This window comes from Callospermophilus lateralis, unplaced genomic scaffold (genome assembly GCF_048772815.1).
Source record: "Callospermophilus lateralis isolate mCalLat2 unplaced genomic scaffold, mCalLat2.hap1 Scaffold_79, whole genome shotgun sequence".
Lineage (NCBI taxonomy): Eukaryota > Metazoa > Chordata > Mammalia > Rodentia > Sciuridae > Callospermophilus > Callospermophilus lateralis.
In genome coordinates this window covers 4,269,165-4,289,620 of record NW_027515935.1, presented here as the reverse complement: position 1 = coordinate 4,289,620, position 20,456 = coordinate 4,269,165, and the positions used below count along the sequence as shown (strand labels likewise).

Below are 20,456 nucleotides of genomic sequence, written 5' to 3'. Positions count from 1 at the left end.
ATTTTAAATGAATCATATTTATTTTTTTGCCTGATCAGTGCATTACTTTGAACAGTGAAGTTGATTAGTGAATTATATTTGATTGCTAAGAAAATTTTGAAATACCCCAACCCTCATATTCAATTCTGTTCTTTATAATAGCATCAAGAATCCAATAATATCTAAGTTCTCAGCTTGATTGACTTTTTAAATTTTAATTTCAGAGAATAAAAGACCATGCATTGAATTCTCTCATCTAAGTGTAAAGGATTCCTTAAAAGATTTGTTTATTCCCAGAATAAAGATAGTTCTGATGATGTATACAAGGAACAACCTGAACTGTGCTGAGCCACTTTTAGGGCTCAATAACTCACTCAATGTTAATTTCAACACACAAAAGAAAACAGTCTGGCTGATTCATGGATACAGACCAATGGGCTCCACCCCATCATGGCTTTCAAATTTGTAAGGAGTTTATTGCATAAAGAAGATATTAATGTAATTGTAGTAGACTGGAACCATGGTGCTACAACTTTTATTTACAACAGAGCAGTTAAAAACACCAGAAAAGTTGCTGAGACTTTGACTGAGTACATTCAATATCTTTTGGTAAGTCTGGAAATTTTATCATTAATCTTGCTATACAATATATAATGTGTTATGTAATACTACTTGTGATAATAAAAGTAATACTTTTTTCCCATAAGCATTTAGAATTATAGCTTTGAAATTCTAATTTGTGCAGTCTTATTATCTTTGCATCAAAATATAATTGTATATCTAGGTTTACCTTATTTTAAAATATTTCTCATTAACATTTATTATGATTAATTTAAAACATTGTAAGACTTTTTGACTCTAACTAAATTAACTTCAGAATAAAGTAGTGATCCTAAGTGGGCAGAGGGGATAAAGTATATAATCTTTTCATTCTTTGGATATTTTCCCTAAAATATGTCTTAACATGTTTACATTAATCAAATATGAATTTGGTAAAAGACAGGGGAAAACAGTCTGAAAAGTAGATTAATTTTATCAATGTCAAAGGAAATTCCATTCAGGTTTGCTCAAAGTGGGGATGGGTCAGGTAAATTTAGGCCAGTTCTGGGTCATCTATAGTTTGAATGAGTTTTCTTAACCATGTCAACCTTTATGGAGACTCATGTTTGTCCTGAGAGGTGGTGGTTATGGATAATTGAAAGACAGAAGGGTTAATTTGGTCTGTGGTACATTCTTGGGCTTGAAATTGCACATGTTGTGCTGAACTTCCAAGTCTTTGCTGAAATTAAACAAGCATAGTAAATCCAAGAATCAGCTACATATAGTGGCTATAAGTCAGACTCAGTGGTTCAAAGTCCAGATCCTTCACTAACCATCACAATTTGTTAACCTCTCTATGTGCATTTCCTTATTTTTGCATTTAAGATAAAATTTTATAATAATGTTTATAGAAATATTAGAAGAATACATAGATATATAAAAAATGTTCATGTGTATGTATGTGTTTAGCCAATGAATACCATTTAGTAATCATTGAATACAATCAACTTTCATTATTATTTTTATGTTTCCTAATTTGGAGAAAATCGTACCATCCCTTTGAAAGGAAAAAGAGATAATTGCCTTACTCATTGCTATCAGTAGGTTATAAAAGTGCACCATCAATTTTTTTCTGGTTATAGATTTTACATAATAAAAACGAACCTCAAAGTATGGAAAGGGTGAGAGATAAGTAGAGAAACTTGGGAAAATTTGAAGCATAGATAAATTTCTAGCAATACTTCAAAGTTCAGTAACTGTTTTAAAAAATAACACAAATTGTTCAGTAGCACTAAACTTTGGAGAAATATTTCCTTCAAGTTTTGGGGCATTGCTCTGAAGTGTTTTAAGAACTTTATTGCTTTGTGCTGGGAAAGCCTGCCTAGTTTTCCCTTAGTGGCAATTTACATCTTTCTGTAAGCCTTCAGGCATGTCACCATGTAGACTAGACATGATCTGCCTACAAGTCTTCTAATATTTCCTTTTGAATATGGTGGAAGAAATACACCCTCATGTAAGCTCCTAACACCTCCATCTTCCCACCTCTACCATTGACTAACAGCTTTTCAAACCCTGACCTTGGCAGATTAGATTCCATCATTATCCAGCTTGTGATAGGGGAAGCCACTTAAAATCCATAATCCTCATTTTATCATTTCTGAAGTAGAAATGATTATTACACTTTCACCAGCTTTTCTAGGATTTTTGATAGAATCTAAACAGAGAAAATGGAGAGACAGATTAGCATAAACTTTGGAGTCAGATTGATCTGGGGTATGTCTTAATTCATTTGAACTGCTGTAACAAAAAACAAGCTATACATAGTGACTTACCTTTAAATAAAAGTTTAATGATAATTAAATAAAAGTTTAATGATAATTAAATAAAAGTTTAACTTGTTTCAAAAATTTAAAAAGTTATCTTCTCTTTCTCCCAGAAATGAATTAAGCCATGAGAAAAAAAGAATGAGTTTTAGAACATGGTTGTGTGAGACAGGATTTGTAAATACCCAAAATGAAAATTGTGACATTCTTAATTTCAATTGTAGACACATGAAGCATCTCTTGACAATTTTCACTTCATAGGCATGAGCTTAGGAGCTCATATTAGTGGTTTTGTTGGAAAGATATTTCATGGTGGACTTGGAAGAATAACAGGTAAAACTATTTTTAATAAATTATTATTTTAGCACACTTTTAAGTATCAGAAGTTATTTAAAATTTAGCAGGTACAAAAAATGAAGCAATAGAAATTATGTATGCACATTTATTTTTCTGTACTCGTCTTCAAATATTAGATATAAGTAAGATTCTAAAATATTTTTTAGTTCTGAATACAGCTCATATGACTTGAGATAGAAATGAGAGGAAAAGATCTATCCCTGTATTTCTATCTAAATTATTGTTGTAAGAATACACAGGAAAATTCGGCACATTAAATTAAACTTTATTGTACTTCATGTATGCTGATATAAGAATGATAAGAATATGGCGATGTACTTAATTTTCACAAAACTGTATTTCAGTTTTTAAAGTGTTTTACTTTAGTGCTAGAAGAATCAAGAGTCGGTATCCAAGTTTGAGGGGTTCTGATTCCCAATTTCCCACATATTCCCATGACAGAGTTACTGTATCCACAAAACTCCGTAACCAAATAATGCCAACATAGACTTTCTTCCTTCCTCTAGAAGTAGTGGTGATTTTAGAAGAAGTACAATATCCTTCCTTGAACAATTTATGTTATTTTTAAAAGTTATTTATATGTATGTCTGTAGAATATTGATAACATTTTGAAGTATTAATAAAAGACAATAAACTTTTAGTTGAGTTTTAGAAAAGAGGAAAAGTAGACAAGAAAAAATTTGTATGGATGGATATATATTTCTACCTATTAGTCAAATTTAATGGCTCCATCTTGGGAGTATTTAAATAAAATAAGAATACTAGAAGGGCCCAAGATGAGCAACATATTTTTCAAATAAATTTTTAAGATGGTACTTTCTTCCACTGCATATATGCTGTCAAGGAAATTAATTTTATCTCCCCTGACTTTTGATACAATTCAGAAAATCATGAGTCTAGAATTTTATGTAAAATTTAAGCTACTCTATAAGTAATACTTATATTACATAGAAATTTTAAATATTTTTTTTCTTAAGAGAATGTGTACACATACTATTTATTATCTTTTCCCCTCCAGGAGAAGTTATAGTTGTTATTAAACACTGAACTTCTAATTTGCTAACAATTGTTACCTAAACGAAAATTCTAGAAATGTTTCAAAATGTTGTGTGTAGGTATCTCTAAGGTGGTTTAGTTTGACTGTCTTCAAATGTTGATATTAAGTATTCAAATAATGAAGATACATGATATTTATCAAGTTTTACTTACCTTTAAATATGGTTTGGGGGCAGATTTCAACTTAAAGTGCTTAGTATGTTTCTAATGTAATATTAATAAAACAACCATGCAATAAATGAGCATCAAGGAAGACTTGATTAGATTAATCATTCCTTTCTTGAATTTCAGGTCTTGATCCTGCTGGGCCAAAATTTACTGGAAAACCATCAAATAGTAGATTAGATTACACTGATGCAAAATTTGTAGATGTCATCCATTCTGCTGTCAAAGGTAAAGCAGTGGCTTAATGATTTAAAAATAAAAAATGTAGACCCTGGAGAAGAGGAGATAATAAGAGGAAGAAGGGATGTGGATAAGATGTTTCATGTTAATGATTTTCTGCATTGTCGAATGACACTGTTTGTCTCAGTTTGCCTCATTCAGGTTTCAAGAAGTAGCACATCATCCTAAAAATGAAAATTTTGGGTAACATAATTTGTTCTATTCAAGCCATTAATAGTCATTGATTTGATCCTCTTCCCCCCTTTTTTAAACCTAAATTCCATCTTTTAAAAAATAACTTTAGAATCTAAGTACTAGTACTAGTACTTTTCAATAGATTTTGTAAGCAATTTTGTTTTAAGTGATTGTTGCCTACCTGATTATATACATTTTGTGATTATTGGGTACTTTTCTTCTTAGGTTTAGGTATCCAAGAGCCATTGGGACATATAGATTTTTATCCAAATGGAGGAAAAAAAGAACCTGGATGTCCTAAGTCAATTTTTTCAGGTATATGAAATAGTATTTGCCAATGAACTATGCATGATTGGAAATGGTGAAAGAAAATAATTTATTTTTTCTTTTTTAATCTTTGGGCAATAGTTTGATGTAATCTTTTTTTCCCCAAGATTCAGGATAGTTATTGATCATAAATACTTTAATTTGACCCTGAGTCATTCATAAAGATTGCCAGTAGTCATATCATTTGGTTATGAATGAGACCTATTATGTAATGTTTCCAGTGATTTTAGTTCATCATTTTAAATGTTAGGAAAACTTTTAAGTTATTGAGAAAGCACCATGTAGCTAAAGTATCATGTAACACACATTTGATCTCAAAACTCAATATTCACCATCACCATTTTATTGTACAAACAAATATTCTCAATTCTTGATTGTCTTATATAGAGAGATAGATGAACAGCTGCTACAGGTGTGGAATTTGGCTCATCTTAGAGCCATGGTGATAAATATTCTTAGGTTCACAGCAGTAATGAGTAAGACATAACACAGAGCCAAAAGCTGCTGAAGATAGACGAGTTTGGTCAAAGGGAGAGGATGCTAGACCTTGGGATAGGAAAGAGAGATCATAAAGTTTCAATGTCATCTGCTTCCATAGGTATTTCTAATGCTGGATGGAAATCTTAGAGGTAGAGAATTAGAAGGGAGAGATATATACTAGTTATTAAATATGCTAGCTTTGTGTTTTTACAACCTGCTTCTATTGAAATTAAACATCCTTGCTGTATTAGTAATTACTTTATGAAAAATATTATTAATTTTTCTGCAAAAGAAATGCTAAAGTTAAGTTTTTAATGGTACTGTTTGTTTAGGGTCTTGAGATATAACTAAATTGTAGTCAACAATTTCATATTTATGAGGTGCACAGAATTTAGTAGAGCTTAATCTTCAGTTTTTCTTTAATTAATCTCAGTTTAATACATCTATAGTTCTTTTTCTTTTTTTTTCTCTAAAGGATTGGAATATATTAAGTGTGACCACCAGTGAGCAATTCACTTGTTCATGGCAACTTTGGAAACAAACTGCATTTTTGTTTCATTTCCTTGTTCTTCATACAGAGATTACAAGGCTTGCTTATGTGTGGACTGTGGCAGCTTTAAGGAAAACTCATGTCCTAGGCTAGGAGAGAGGAATTGGTATAGTTACTGTAATTCCTTTTGAAAATGAATACCCTAATTATTAGTATTTTCTGCTGTATTTAAATTATAAAATCAATTATTTATGTTATGTGTTAATTTGCTAACATTTTATGGAAAATGCACCTGTGGAGATGTGGTACTGCCAGAATAAATATTTTATTTACTACTAAATTTTAAAAGATAATTAATGAGAGAAATAGATCAACTGCCTTCATGTACTTAATATAAGGGCAGATTTCAATGCCCTCATTATGACCCATGTTCTTGATAGCCAAATGGATCTAACTATTTATCATCAAATTATATTTACATTTAAATAAAGAAACTTGCCCATTTTTTGCAGCCCTCATAATTTGTTTTTAATGTGAAGTTTCAGGAGCAAGTGAAGAGGTGTGAACTACAGATAGATTTTCATTTGGTATCAGCAAGTAGTCATGAATCCTACATGGTTCACACCTTCTAAATCAATAAAGCTTGGTAAGAGCATTTAGGCATTGCAGCTTCTAAAAATTAAAATCTTCCAGTGGAAAATTATAAAGCAAAAAGAATGCATATGAAAATAGAATGTTAGAATTTCAGGGACTGTTCAGTGTTTTCCAAAGAAAATACTAGAGCCTAGCATATAAACGTCCAGTCAGTATCAAGGAAAAATATTCCAGAAATGTTTCTAAAACCAAAGGAGCTCTAAGAGTAAGTAGTGATTACAAAGGCTGAATCCAATCATATGCAACCAGTTTTCTTTAGCAGGACTAAAATATATGGAAAATCTCTAGGCAGGTATGCATTACACAAAATTGTTATTATCCTAGTTCACATCTGCCCACATGACATCATGTGGGTTCATTTTCTGCAGAGCTCTTTTAGGATTGTTTTTTTGGTCTTATTGTTTTTTCATATTTGACCCAGATTGGTTAAGAGCGTATGTGGTGGCTGGGGTTGTGGCTCAGCAGTAGAGCGCTCATCTAGCACATGCGAGGCCCTGGGTTCAATCCTCAGCACCACATAAAAATAAATAAATAAAGATATTGTGTCCAACCAAAAAATAAATGTTAAAAAAAAAGAGAGCATAAGTAGGAACTAAAGTTAAACGTGTGAAATCTCCACTAAGCATTCGTTCTACTTCATTCAAATCTCCATGTTGGAGGAAGGAGTTGAGGAACAAAGAAGCATTTGAAATATGTATGTGCATATATATTTAATAAATATTTAAATTTTATAAATATGGAAATCTGTTATATATAATACAATTCTATATGCATATGTGTACATTTATTAAATATGTTATCTACTATGTGTCTGTGTATAGATGCCCTTTATGCTATTAACATATTTATATTGTACATCATATATATACATGCATATCATATGTGTATGTATGTATGCATGTGTATGTAGGAAAACTGAGGGCTATACCCAAAGAACTAAATTATATGTTCATTTACTACATTGTATTCTGCAGAACTTACTAAAGAGTTACAAGTACAATTATGAATTCATAATATAGTAGTAAAACCTATTATAAATAGACTATAAGTCTTGTGACGTGTTAAATTCTGATTAGACTGTTAGAGAGTGGATTTATTGATGAATCCTGAATTTGAGTTGTTATTGTAGTTGAAATAAGTAGAATACTATACTTTTTTTTTTAGTTGTCACTGGACCTTTTTATTTATTTATTTATATGCAATGCTGAGGATCAAACCCAGGGCCTCACACATGCCAGGCAAGTACTGTACCACTGAGACCAGCTCCAGTTACCAATACCACATCATTTAAAAAATGTTTTTTAAATTATTAAAATCTATGACTGTGATTATTGCAATGATTATGCTTATTAATTCTTTAGTTATATTTTAGTGATTTGAAATATGCATGTTATTTGATAGAAGTTCAATATCCCATGTTCTTTTTCTTAAATCTTAGGTTATTAAGCTCAGCTATGGAAAATTAGCTTAAAAGGAAGAGTGGAAGGATGGCCTCATAGGACCATTGTGTATTTGGATACTAGTAGTACAAGTCCATTTTGTAGTAAGTTGTTAACATTTTTAATAAATGAAAAAATATTATTTTTTTGTATTCCTTTAAAAAAATTTTTTTTTGCACCAAGGATTGAACTCAGGGGCATTAACCACTAAGCCACATCCCCAGTCCTTTTTTATGTTTTATTTTGAGACAGGGTCTTCCTGAGTTGCTGAGGGCCTCACTAAATTGCAGGGGCTGGCTTTGAATTCAATATCCTCCCGCCTCAGCCTCCCAAGCTGCTGGGATTATAGGCATGTGCCACCATGCCTGCTGTAGTCCTTTTTATTTTATTGAAAATATGCTTTGCACTCTCCCAAATTCCATCACTTTAAAAAATTTGTTACAGATAGTTGAACAAATTTGACTAAGGACTTTATTTTTTTAGATAAGTTGATCAGATGCTTGTATAATATTTTCCCAAAGAAATGATCCTAGCCTCCTTCAAAATAACATGATTTGTTTTCCAGAAATCATTTCAGCATATAAATCTTAGGAAGCCTAAGACTTTTGTATATGTTATTTATACCAAATTAAGACTTAAAGTGTATACATCTGAAAATGGCAAATAAGTAATAATCTCCCTAATATATTTAGAGTTAAATGAGAGAAAATGTGTAGAATAGGAGAGAATGTTATGCCAGTTGTATTACATAATTAACTTAAAGAGGACCCATGTAAGATAGCACAATTATTTTCTTTAGAGATGAAAAGCTGGAAGTGATTTATAAAGAAATCACTTTATATGGATATTATGAGGTTAGTTTCTAGTTAGTGGCATTGACTTTGGTGTCTGAGAAATTTAGGAGGGCCAGTTACTGTTAAGGTTTTGAAGTTGTACTCACTGTCAGTTCAAGAAATTATAATTCTTTAAACCTTAATTGTATGTCCTGTTATACTGAATTGAGTCTGTCCACTAATGAATTAAAATTTTTATTTATTAATTTTAGATTTGCAAATAGAAGAACTAATACAGAGCTACACACCTTTTATCCAATTTCCCTCCATGGTAACATTTTATAATACTATAGGTAATATAATTTCATTAGCAGTATATTGATGTTTGTATAGTCCATCTTCTTTATTCAGATCTTTTCCAAAATTGTGTATATATGTGTGTGTGTGTATGTATAATATGTATACAGATTAGTCACATGTATATGGTATGTCTCTACCAATACAGTTAAGATACTGAGCAGTTCATCACCCCAAGTATTCCTTATGTTGTGCTTTTATAACCATATATGCTACTTCCCAGCTGTCTCTGACTTCTGACATCCATTAAAATATATTTCTATAGTTTTGTCATTTCAAAAATGTTATATAAAAGGAATTATTTAGTATGTGATTTTGTTGTTGGCTCTTCTTCATGCAACATAACCTGAAAGGTCATTCATGTAACATGTAAGAATAATTCATTCCTTTTCTTCTGTGAGTAGTATTCCAGAGTATGTATGCACTATAGTTTGACCGTTGAGCTGTTAAAAGAGCATAGAGGATGAATTTAGTTTTTGGCTATTACAAATAATGCTATTAAGAATTTTGTGTACAAAGTTTTGTGTGAATATGTTTTCATTTATGTCACAAGGCTCAGGAGTGCAATTGTTGTATCATAAACTAATTGCTTGCTTAAGTTTATAAGAAACTGACAATTGTTTTCCAAAATGGCTGTATCATTTTGTATTCCCCTGAGCAAACTATGCATGATCTATTTTCTCTGATTCCCACTTGGCTTTGTCATTATTTTTGAAATCTTACTGATTCTGAAGAGCATATACTGACACCACATTTGACTTTAACTTGCATTGCCTGACATGTGATTATATTGAATATCATTTTATAAGTCCTTTTTAGGTGAAGAGTGTGTTCACTCCTTTTTGGCATTTTCCAATTGGATTATTTTTTAACTATTGAGTTTGAGATTTCTTTACATATTGTAGAAATTATTACTTATTAGTTATTTGGTCTGAAAATATTTTCTCAGGTTCTGCAACTCGTCTTCACAGTTTTTTACTGTTTCATGTTAGTTATACATGACATTAAGATTCATTTTTACATAATTAAAAAAACATGGAATGTAAGTTACTAAAATTCTGTCCCCTGTATTTCCCCTTCCTCTTGCAGTTCCTTTCCTCTACTCTATAGACTTTTCTGCTGTTTATTTTTTAGTTTTCTTTTTGTTGTTGTTATTGATGGTGAGATTCACAGTGATATATTCATATATAGGCATAGAAAAGTTAGGTTAGATTCATTCCTTTATTCTTCCTTTATCCTCTCCCTTCTTCCTCCCCCTTAGTCTCCTCCACCTAGCTTACCCATCTTTCTTTTATTTGATGGGATCCCCCACTGTTTCCCACTCTCTCTTCCTTTCTTTCTCTCATTTTTTCCTCCTTACTTTGGGCTTGATTTCACATATGAGGGAAAACATTGGGCCTTTCACTTTCTGAGTGTAGCTTATTTCTCTTAGCATCATAGTCTCCGGATCCATCCATTTACCAGCAAATGCCATAATTTTATTCATTTTTATGGCTGAGTAAAACTCCATCGTGTATGTGTACCACATTTTCTTTATCTACTCATCTGTTGAAGCTGAAATATGGTTGGTTTCATATTTCAGCTGTTGTGAATTTTCCTTCTGTAAACATTGATGTGGCTGAGTCACCATAGTATGCTGATTTTAGTTCTTTTGAATATGTGCTGAGGAGTGGTATAGCTGGATCATATGGTAATTCCATTCCTAGATTTTGATAAATCTCCATACTGCTTTCCATACTTGTTGCACTAGTTTGCAGTCCCATCAACAATGCATGAGTGTACTTTTTCTCTCATATCCTCACCAACACTTACTGTTATTTGTATTCTTGATAATTGCTATTTTGACTAGAGTGAGATGAAGTCTCACCATAGTTTTGATTTGTATTTCCTTGATTACTAGCAATGTTGAACATTTTAAAAATAGATTTTTTGGCCAGTAGTATTTTTTCTTTTGTGAGGTGTGTGTTCAGTTCATCTGCCTACTTATAAATTAGGTTATTTGTTTTTGGTGTCAAGTTTTTGAGTTCTTTATATATATTCTTAATATTAATACCCTACCAGAGGTGTGGGTGTCAAAGATCTTTATTGTGTAGGCATTCTTATTACTTTCCTTTGCTGTATAGAAGCTTTTTAATTCAATGAGATCTTACTTATTGGTTTTTAAGTTTATTTCTTGCATTTTAAGGGGCTTGCTAAGCAGGTAGTTCCTATGCTAAAATGTTACAGTGTTGGGTCTACATTTTCTTTGAACAGTTGGAGAGTTAAAGACCTAATTCTGAGGTCTTTGATCCACTTTTAATTGACTTATGTGCAGGGTGAGAGATAGAGGCCAAGTTTCATTCTTCTACATATAGGATTCTAGTTTTCCTAGCTCCATTTGTTAAAAAGGCTAACTTTTCTCCAGTGTATATTTTTAGCAACTTTCTTTTGTTTAAGATAACTGTATCTACATGAATTTGTCTCTCTGTCTATTCTGTTCCATTCATTTTCATGTCTGTCTGGGTTGTCAGCACCATGCTGTTTTGTTACTATAGCTCTCTAGTGTATTTCAAAGTCTGGTATTATGATGTCTACAGCATCATATTTTTTTTTTCAGGATTTCTTTGGCTGTTCTACATCTCTTATTTTTCCAAATGGATTTTAGAATTGCTTTTTCTAATTCTGTAAGAATATCATTGGCACTTCAATGGAGATTGCATTGAATCTTTATACAATGCTTTTGGTAGTATGGCAATTTTAATAATATTGATTCTGCAGATCCAAGAACAAGATGTAAAGTTCTTTTGGATATATACTGAGGAGTGGTATAGCTGGATCACATGGTAATTTCATGATATTTACATCTCTTGCATTAGAAGTTTTCATATTCTAAAGTCTTCTTCAGTTTTTTTTCTTCAGTTTTCTATAGTTTTCACTGTAGAGATCCTTGACATCTTTTGTTAGATTCATTCCCATGTATTTTATTTTATTTTCTGAGGTTAATGTGGATGGGATAGTTTTCCCAATTTCTTTTTCAGTGGGTTATTATTGGGTTTATTATTTCAGTAGTTTTGCCTCTGGAAGGTATACCATACTAAATTTTCATGAGGGCATTTTGAATAGGACCTACTGTGAACTTGCCCTACTACGGTTATTTAATTTAATAGAGTCATTTAATTTAATCTTTCAGCAGCCCAAAAAATTGGGGGTGATGGTAGTCAAGCAGATATAGCTTGGACTATTAATCAGATAATTAAGAAACCTTATAATATTTCCTTAGAAATCTTATTGAAAAGTACAAATTGTTTAATTTGCCTAAATTTTGAATGTTGTTTATTTTTTGATTTGCAGATTAATTAGAATTTATTAGGTATTTGGCCAAATCCTAACCACAACCATAACTAGGTTCTTATTCTTTGTTTTTAAGACTAGTCAAAAGTTGACAAACAAGTCAGGTGCAGTGGTACACACCTGAAATCTGAGCAGCTCAATAGCTAAGACAGGAGGATTTTGAGTTCAAAGCCAGAGTCAGCAATGACAAGGCTCTAAGGAATTCATTGAGAGACTCTGGCTCTAAACAAAATACAAAATAGGACTAGGGATGTGACTCAGTGGTTGAGTGCCTCTGAGTTCAATTCCTGGTATTCCCTCCCTCAAAGAAAAAGAAGCTGAGAAACAAGCAAAATATATTACTTAAGGACAAAAAGAGAGCTTCTAATGAATATCATTTAACATATATAATATAGGACTAAATTAAATAATATATATCTCTGTGTATTTGTATATGTACCAAAATTAAAGTTTAAAAATAATGTGAATGGCCTTTTATATTTTTATTTTGTAGCTTATTATTTTGTTCTCAGTATAGTTCCTGTGGATGAAGCTATGAGTGATGGCTATATTTCATTTAGATTATTAAACCAACTTGGAACCATTGAAAATCCAAGGCTCTATGAGTAAGTACCATTTCATGTTTTCTTCTTTCATACATTAAATGTTTGCTATCTTGAGTATCCAGTTTAGAAGATAGTCCAAACAGAGTAAATTTCTATCCAAAGAGTATTAAAATGTTAGATATTACAAGGATCCCATGTGTCAACTTTGGATTCTTTCATTTTAAAGAGGAAGATATTGAATATGAGGCTGAATAGCTAATTAATATTATAGAACTGGTTACTACCTCAGTTACAAGAGTACAAGAAGAAATGTTTTGTTTTCTCTCTGTCTTTTCATTCTTTTTTTAAAAAGTTGGATGTGGGCATGATACCTTATTTATTTTTATGTAGTGCTGAGAATCGAACCCAGTGCCTCACACGTGCTAGGCAAGTACTCTACCGCTGAGCTACGACTTCAGCCTCATCTTTCCATTCTTAATTCCACTATTCTTCCTAACAATTTTGCCTTCCCGATTTCTTCAGTTTTCATGCAACATCATGTTTACAGTGGCGAAAGTGAAGGTCCAGTGGCATCAGTTAATAACCAAGTGATGCCATTTTAGTATTTCAGAAAACCATGCTCAGCCACAAATTTCCTAAATAATAGGAGAGGGATGTTTTTCTTTAATCTTCTATTTAGCTTCTTATGCATGTGCAATTGTATATACATTTCTAATGTTATCTAATCATCTCAAAGCCAACTATCATGTGGTTTTCTTGAATGCCTGTGTGTTTAATAAATTCTTAAAGCAGGAAATTTATTTTCTCTCAAAAGTATGACAAATACGTACATGTTAGAATTGAAATTATGACTTCCAATATAGTGTGTTGGACTTCTGGAAAGTGATTAAAAAACAGAATTTCTTTCAAAAGACTCACAGTTACCATGTCAGGTGATTAAATAAAAGATAAATTTTATTTTGCTATGGATGCACTTATAATAGTTTGGTTTAACTTTTGAATGGCTATTGATGATATTGGAGCTTCAGGGGGTTTAGTTGGTATCTCAAACATTTGCTCCTGTCACATTTTAGGTAGTCCTAGTACCTGAATTGGCAAATTGATTAAGTCTAATGTGTGAGGGACCTTAGACCTGAGTATACAGTGATATATAGATTTATTCAGTCATTAACTATGAACTAGGAAAAAGTTCCTGCCAATTTTATTTGCACAACAATAGCAGTGTTTTTAATATTATTGTATTATTAACATTTAATTAAAATAAGAATAACATTAAAATATAAAAGGAGACACACTTTAAAACTGATACAGTGTTTAAGACAAAATATTTTAGACCATGAACTACACAAAGAAAATGATTTTAAAAAGTTCATGTTGATAAAAATCACTGAAAACCTCCGTACTGAAGAAAAGTAAAGACCTTCCATCATGGGAAGCGATGATCATCCTCAGGAATAATATTCTTGGTTGAGAGTCAGGCAGTTTTTAAAAACTTTTGAGAAAAATGAATTTTTTAATATTAAAAATTCTAACATTAATTTTCTAAAGTTAGTAAAATCATTGCAGATAATTTAATGGTAAAATGAATGTAGTAGGGCTGGGGATGTGGCTCAAGCGGTAGCGTGCTCACCTGGCATGTGCCGGGCACTGGGTTCCATCCTCAGCACCACATACAAATAAAAATAAAGATGTTGTGTCCACTGAAAACTAAAAAATAAATATAAAAATCTCTCTCTCTCTCTCTAGAAAAAAAAAGAAATGTAATAATAATGCAAGAGTACCAATTATTCTTGTTCTTTTCCTTTTTGAAAGCTTTCTGTATTCATTTAGAAAAGAAGATAAAAGAAATAAAATTAGAATTTCAATCCAGATTTTTTACTTTTATCAAGCCCGGGTCTTTTATTATAAAAAGCTTTAATGCGTTATTTACCTAATTTTGAACATTGGTCAAATGTGTTGTCATTGTATATATTATTGCATAATAGTTGACTACTTTTAAGTAACATTGTATGTAATTCTAATTTGAGTATGTATATTTATGCATATTCATATAGTCAATTACTTAGTCTTATCAGAAATATGCTTTTTTAGCTTTTGTATGAATTTACTTATCTAACACATTATTAATCACAAATCTTATTCAGACATTTTACAGAGTACTAAAACTCAAACTGAAATAATTTTATTGTTCACAAGGAAGTCACAGAATACTGGAAGACTAAGCCATAATTGCATCTCTGAGTAATCAGTTTTATGATAGAATATCACTAAGTTACTGTTAAAGCACAGAGGAGAAGCAAGGGAGCATTTGAAAATAAGGTGATGGACTCCAAAAACAGGGAGAAGTTATTTTCAAAGACAGGGAGATGGGAAAACACGTAATATAAGAATAGTGCACAGAGTAGAGTTCTCAAGCAGTTGCTTTGAATTTTTCTGGAAAGCAAACTTATCTCTTGATTTACTTTGCAAACATATGGAACACCATGGAGAAATGTAAAATATGGGAACATTCCGTGGTAAAATCTACCCATCTAACTCTGGATAATGGGTTTATTGTTTATATATTAATTATTATTGGGGATTTGAATTACTTTTTAGATGCTCTGGGAGTCAGAGAATGTTAATGATCTTTTATTTGCCTTTCCAAAATTGAAACAGGAATATTTCCTCACTGTAGAAAATGTGTCATTTTATAGACTGGAGAATGAGAATTGCCTTTAATTGTATCACACAAGAATATTCACACTTAACCATTTTTTTATAAAAATAATCATTCCACCCCTTCTTTCTCCTCTTTTTCCCCTTTCTTGTTCTTTTCCTTCTCTGTCTTCTTATGAGCCTCTTTTTTTTTTGGTGGTTGTTGTTTTTGCTCATGACCCTGTGGAAATATTTTTTTATTTAGCAAAATGTGAATCTTACTGAAAATGTGGTCTGCATCTGATTGTTATACTTAGTGATATAGTGTGGACACATTTCCCTTGTGACTAAAAAGCACTTAGATCTTATGAGACCAAAAGTATGAATATGCCAATGCAGGACTTTAAACAGGAAATACCAGTAACACAAGTTCAGATTGTAACAATTCTCTAGATGGATGAGCAGTAGGTAGATTAGAGGGAATGAGATTGGTGCCAAGAGTCCACAGATAGAGCTACTGCCATATTCCTATAAAAGATGAGGGGGTGTGGATCAAGCCAGTGGGCATGAAAAAGAAGTGTGAGACTCTAGAGGTTTTAAGGCTTACACATAGTTATGTGGTGTGTTTTTATGATTAAATGAATGTGAAAATCAAGAAAAGAAATCTATTTAGAGTAACTTTATGTGTGGAGCTTGGTGATTATTTAAAAAGTGGAGTGCTATTCCATAGTGAGGTAAGACTTATTTGGGGATGATCCAATTTAATCATTAAATTAAAAAATGTTGAGAATTTTCATAGCCCAGGAACAATGCTAGGGATGGGAAAGAAACTCTTGGACAAATTGGATCTCTGCCCTTATATGATTTCAGCATATTGGTTTTAAATTAATGATAGAAAGAACACAAGTAGGTCCATCATCCCTATTTTCAAACAATTTTATGTACATTGAGTCAGGCCCTCTGCTAAGTGTTTAGAATATTGCAATGAGCAAAACAGACTTGGTCCTCTCCTCATTAAGCTTGCAGCATAGTGAGGAATAGAAGGATAGACAAATTATAAATAAGATAAAAGTAAAATCTGTCCAGGAAAAATATCTTGAGACAAATTTATACTCATGTATGGAAACTTAAAGTAGGGAACATGAATTAGTGGGGTCATTAAAACATTTTTGTGGCTATTTTTCATTAGTTGAGATCTAAATGATGAATAGGTCATGACCCCTGCTGCATTCTAGGCTGGGGACCCACAAATGCAAAGAACTTGATGCAGAAAGCAGCACAAGCCACTCTGGGACCTGACAGGAGCTCTGTGTTACAGAATAGAGGTAGAACAAATGAGAGGGGCGGGGAGGGAGAAAGATTAGAGAGAGAGAGCTCCCAGATATCACAGGAACAAGAATTCATAGGCCATGCTTCAGAATTTGTAATAAATTCACTGGACAAATGAAAATCACTGAAATGTTTTCATTGGGAAGTTTGACTGGGGCCAAGACTGTATTTTTATTTTGGAAAAACAATAGACCACATTGGTTGGAGAGGAAATTGGAGAGGGGATTGAGTGCTATTGCAAGAATATATATAGGCAAGATACAATGGTCTCCTGGGTAAGATGATTTGCAACGGAGATAGAAAAATGAGATTGGATTCAAAGATTCAAGATATTTTTTAAGTAAGATTCATATTAAGCATTTATGAAACACTAGATGTGGGGATTGACTGGAGAATGGTATTAGTGATGAATCCTGATTTTTGGGATAAGGCAATAGATGGTAGTATGAATTTACTTATCCAACGCATTAATTTACTTATCCAACACCATAAAGATAATAATGCCCTTTAATATCATTAGGAAATTTATGTTTTTGTTTAGATTTTATTTTCTTTTTGTTGTCAGGGAAAGGTGTTGGGGAAGATGATTCGTTTAGATTTGAAACTTCTAAGCTTTAGGCATCCTTGTGATATTCAAATGTCAAAGTGAAAACTGGTGGATATGTGTTTCTGGACTCTCAATTTGAGGTTGCTACTTGGTGATCATGAGCAACCTGTCAGCATTTAAAACCACTGGGGTGGATGCAAATTGGTGGGAAAGGTAACAGGTTCCTATACGGATATGTTGAATTTGAAGTATTGAGATCCAGATAACTTCTTGGAAAAACATTAGGGAGATATTCAATGACATATTCTGTGAAAGAGGAGGAGGTGGCTCTGCTGGGAGGGAGCTGGGATAAACCTTAAGGATAATGATGGCATCCATCTTTGGGCCTAGCTGTTGTAAAGGAATAAAACAGGAGGGCAATAAAAATAAGATATGGTAGGAAATGTTTGTTCTTCAGTGTTTCTGTATGAGATTGTCACCTTGGTTTAAAGCAAGTCTTTCTTTTCTCAAAAGAGGAGTTTCTTTTAATAGAATTACTTACTTACTTACTTACTTACTTACTTAATTAATTAATGTTTTTACAGATTTTATTTCAATAGACTTTAAAAAACAATTTTCTTCCTTCTCTTCTTTCCTTTCTTCTCCTTAACTTTGTTTCTTTTCTTTTCCTCTCCTTCCCTTCCTTCTCTCATTCTTCTGCCCTGTTCCCTTTTTCCTCCATTTTGATCATGCTCCCCCTCATATGCTGCCTCCAGTTTTTCTTTTTTTTGCTCTTAGTTTTATCTAAAGAGACAAAATGCAGTGGAGTAGGTTGAGTCTCTTTGCAGACAGGTAAATCCATGTTAATTCAAACAATTCCAGGGACACGGAAATGAAGAATTGGTAGAGAAGCACCAGTGAGGCTGTTGACATCCCACGTGCTTGTCTATCAGCTGTATGACTTTAAGAAAGGCACCTGGATGCTCTGCTACTCACTTTTCTCATATATATAATAGTAATTCTCAGAATTCCTAATAAAAAGAGTTGTTGAAATAGTCAAATAAGGTCTAATATGTGGAGCATTGTTAGAATTCTGGGTACATCATGAGTGCTTAGGAAATTGTATTCACTAAATATTACCCTTAATTTTTCTTTTGAATTAGTTGAGATCTAAATGATGAATGGGTCACGGCTTTTATAGATTATCACTTTAAGTATAAAATCTTTGATAAGATTGCATAGAACAGTAGGGTTATTGTTTGAACTTCTAATCTGTTTAAGGAATTGTAATATTGAAGTGTCCAAAGAAAGAAATGTAAAACAAATAATCTTAAACAAATGTATAATCTAGGCACTCACTCAGAAAAACAAGATATATCACTTTTTAAAAAATTTATTTATTTGCTCTTATCAGTTATACATGACAGCAGAATGCTCTTCTATTCATTATACACAAATGGAGCACAGTTTTTTACATCTCTGGTTGTACCCAAAGTAGGGTCACACTATTCGTGCAATCATACATGAACATAGGGTAATGATGTCCATCTCATATCACCATCTTTCCTACCCCTGTGTCCCCTTCCCTCCTCCTCTTTGCCCAATCTAAAGTTTCTCCATTAATCCCAGCCCCTGCACCCCATTATGTATAAGCATCTACTTATCAGAGAAAAACATTTAGCCTTTGTTTGTTTTTGGGGGGGATTGGCTTACTTGGCTTAGCATCATGATATTCTCTAACTCCACCATTTATCTGCAAACGCCATAATTTTATTCTCTTTTATTGCTGAGTAATACTCCATTGTGTATATATACCACAGTTTCTTTATTAATTCATCTATTGAAGGACATCTAGGTTGGTTCCACAGTTTAGCTATTGTGAATTGGGCTGCTATAAACATTGATTTGGCTATGTTACTGTAGTGTGCTGCTATTAAGTCCTTTGGGTATAGGACTATCCAAGGAGTGGAATAGCTGGGTCAAATGGTGGTTCCATTCCAAGGTTTTTAAGGAATCTCCATATTGCTTTCCAGATTGACTGCACCAGCAGATTGGCTGCACCAGCAATGTTTGATTGTACCTTTTTCCCCACATCCTCACCAACTCTTATTGTAATTTATATTCTTGATAGCTGCCATTCTGACTAGAGTGAGACAGGATATCTCACTTTTTTTTCCTCAAAAGTATTCACCCAATATATCTGTGGTAATGTATGTATTATTATTATTTTATTAGGTTTATAGTAAATTACTGTTTAGATTATTTTAATAAATATTTAACAAGTATTTTATTTGGCCTTTTCCATATCAAATTGTTTTCTAAATCCTGCTTCATTAGGATTATACTGATTTTAGACATAATGTATGTTTAAAATCATTAATATGCAAATTTTTTATTTAGGAAGAGCAAACCATTTTATAGACTTCAAGAAGTCAATATTCTTGCTCAATTTTTCACTGATGTTGTAAATATTTCAAGCATTGGTTTGACGTATTTCCAGACCAAAAATATACAATTTTCCACTTGCAACTACAGGATCCAGAGTCTCATGTTAAAATCACTCACGTACCCAGAAAGATAAGACCACTCAATTTTTATTTCAATGTGTCATCTTTAACTTGAAAATCCCTTGTTAAGTAATATTGTAAATATTCATGTATAAATATTCAAGTATCTGTTTATTGTTGATTTCAGACTATATTATATGTAGATATTAGAGTGTTAAAAAGGTATGAAATACATTTTTTTGGGCTTGGATAAAATTTATTTTGAAATTACATTACCTAAGTAAAGAAAATGCACACACACAGTCACTTCCTGAGACACAACAAACATGAAAAAGTGAGACAATGTGTGCCTTAGAGGTTTATCTATAGCTTCTTATTTATAATACATTTTCACGGAGTGGTTGAGAGCTGTCCTTTAGGTGGTGACCAGTGGTTGAAAACTATGATGAAACACAGGGTCACAGCAAATGCAGGCCGTCATGGCTTCTAGCCATTTATTCTTTCTCCCAATTTTATTACCGTTTGGTTGGGGAAGGAAGAAAGTCCATTTTCATTTGATGCCCCTAAGATTCTGGAGATAACTGGAGATTCAACACAAGAACAGAGTGAGACTATGGGATGCATACCACAACAGCATGAAGAGAAGCTGACTCTACACACTTTAGTTTTATAGTCATTATAGTCATCTGTCTTGTTTGTCACTTATGTCACTGTTGCCTCCATTCCTA

General features: G+C 32.3%; 1 pseudogene; it reads left to right on the top strand.

The window, feature by feature from the left end:
* Positions 1-292: 292 nt before the first annotated feature.
* Positions 293-19,802, top strand: LOC143640952 (lipase member I-like; annotated as a pseudogene).
* Positions 19,803-20,456: the final 654 nt, after the last annotated feature.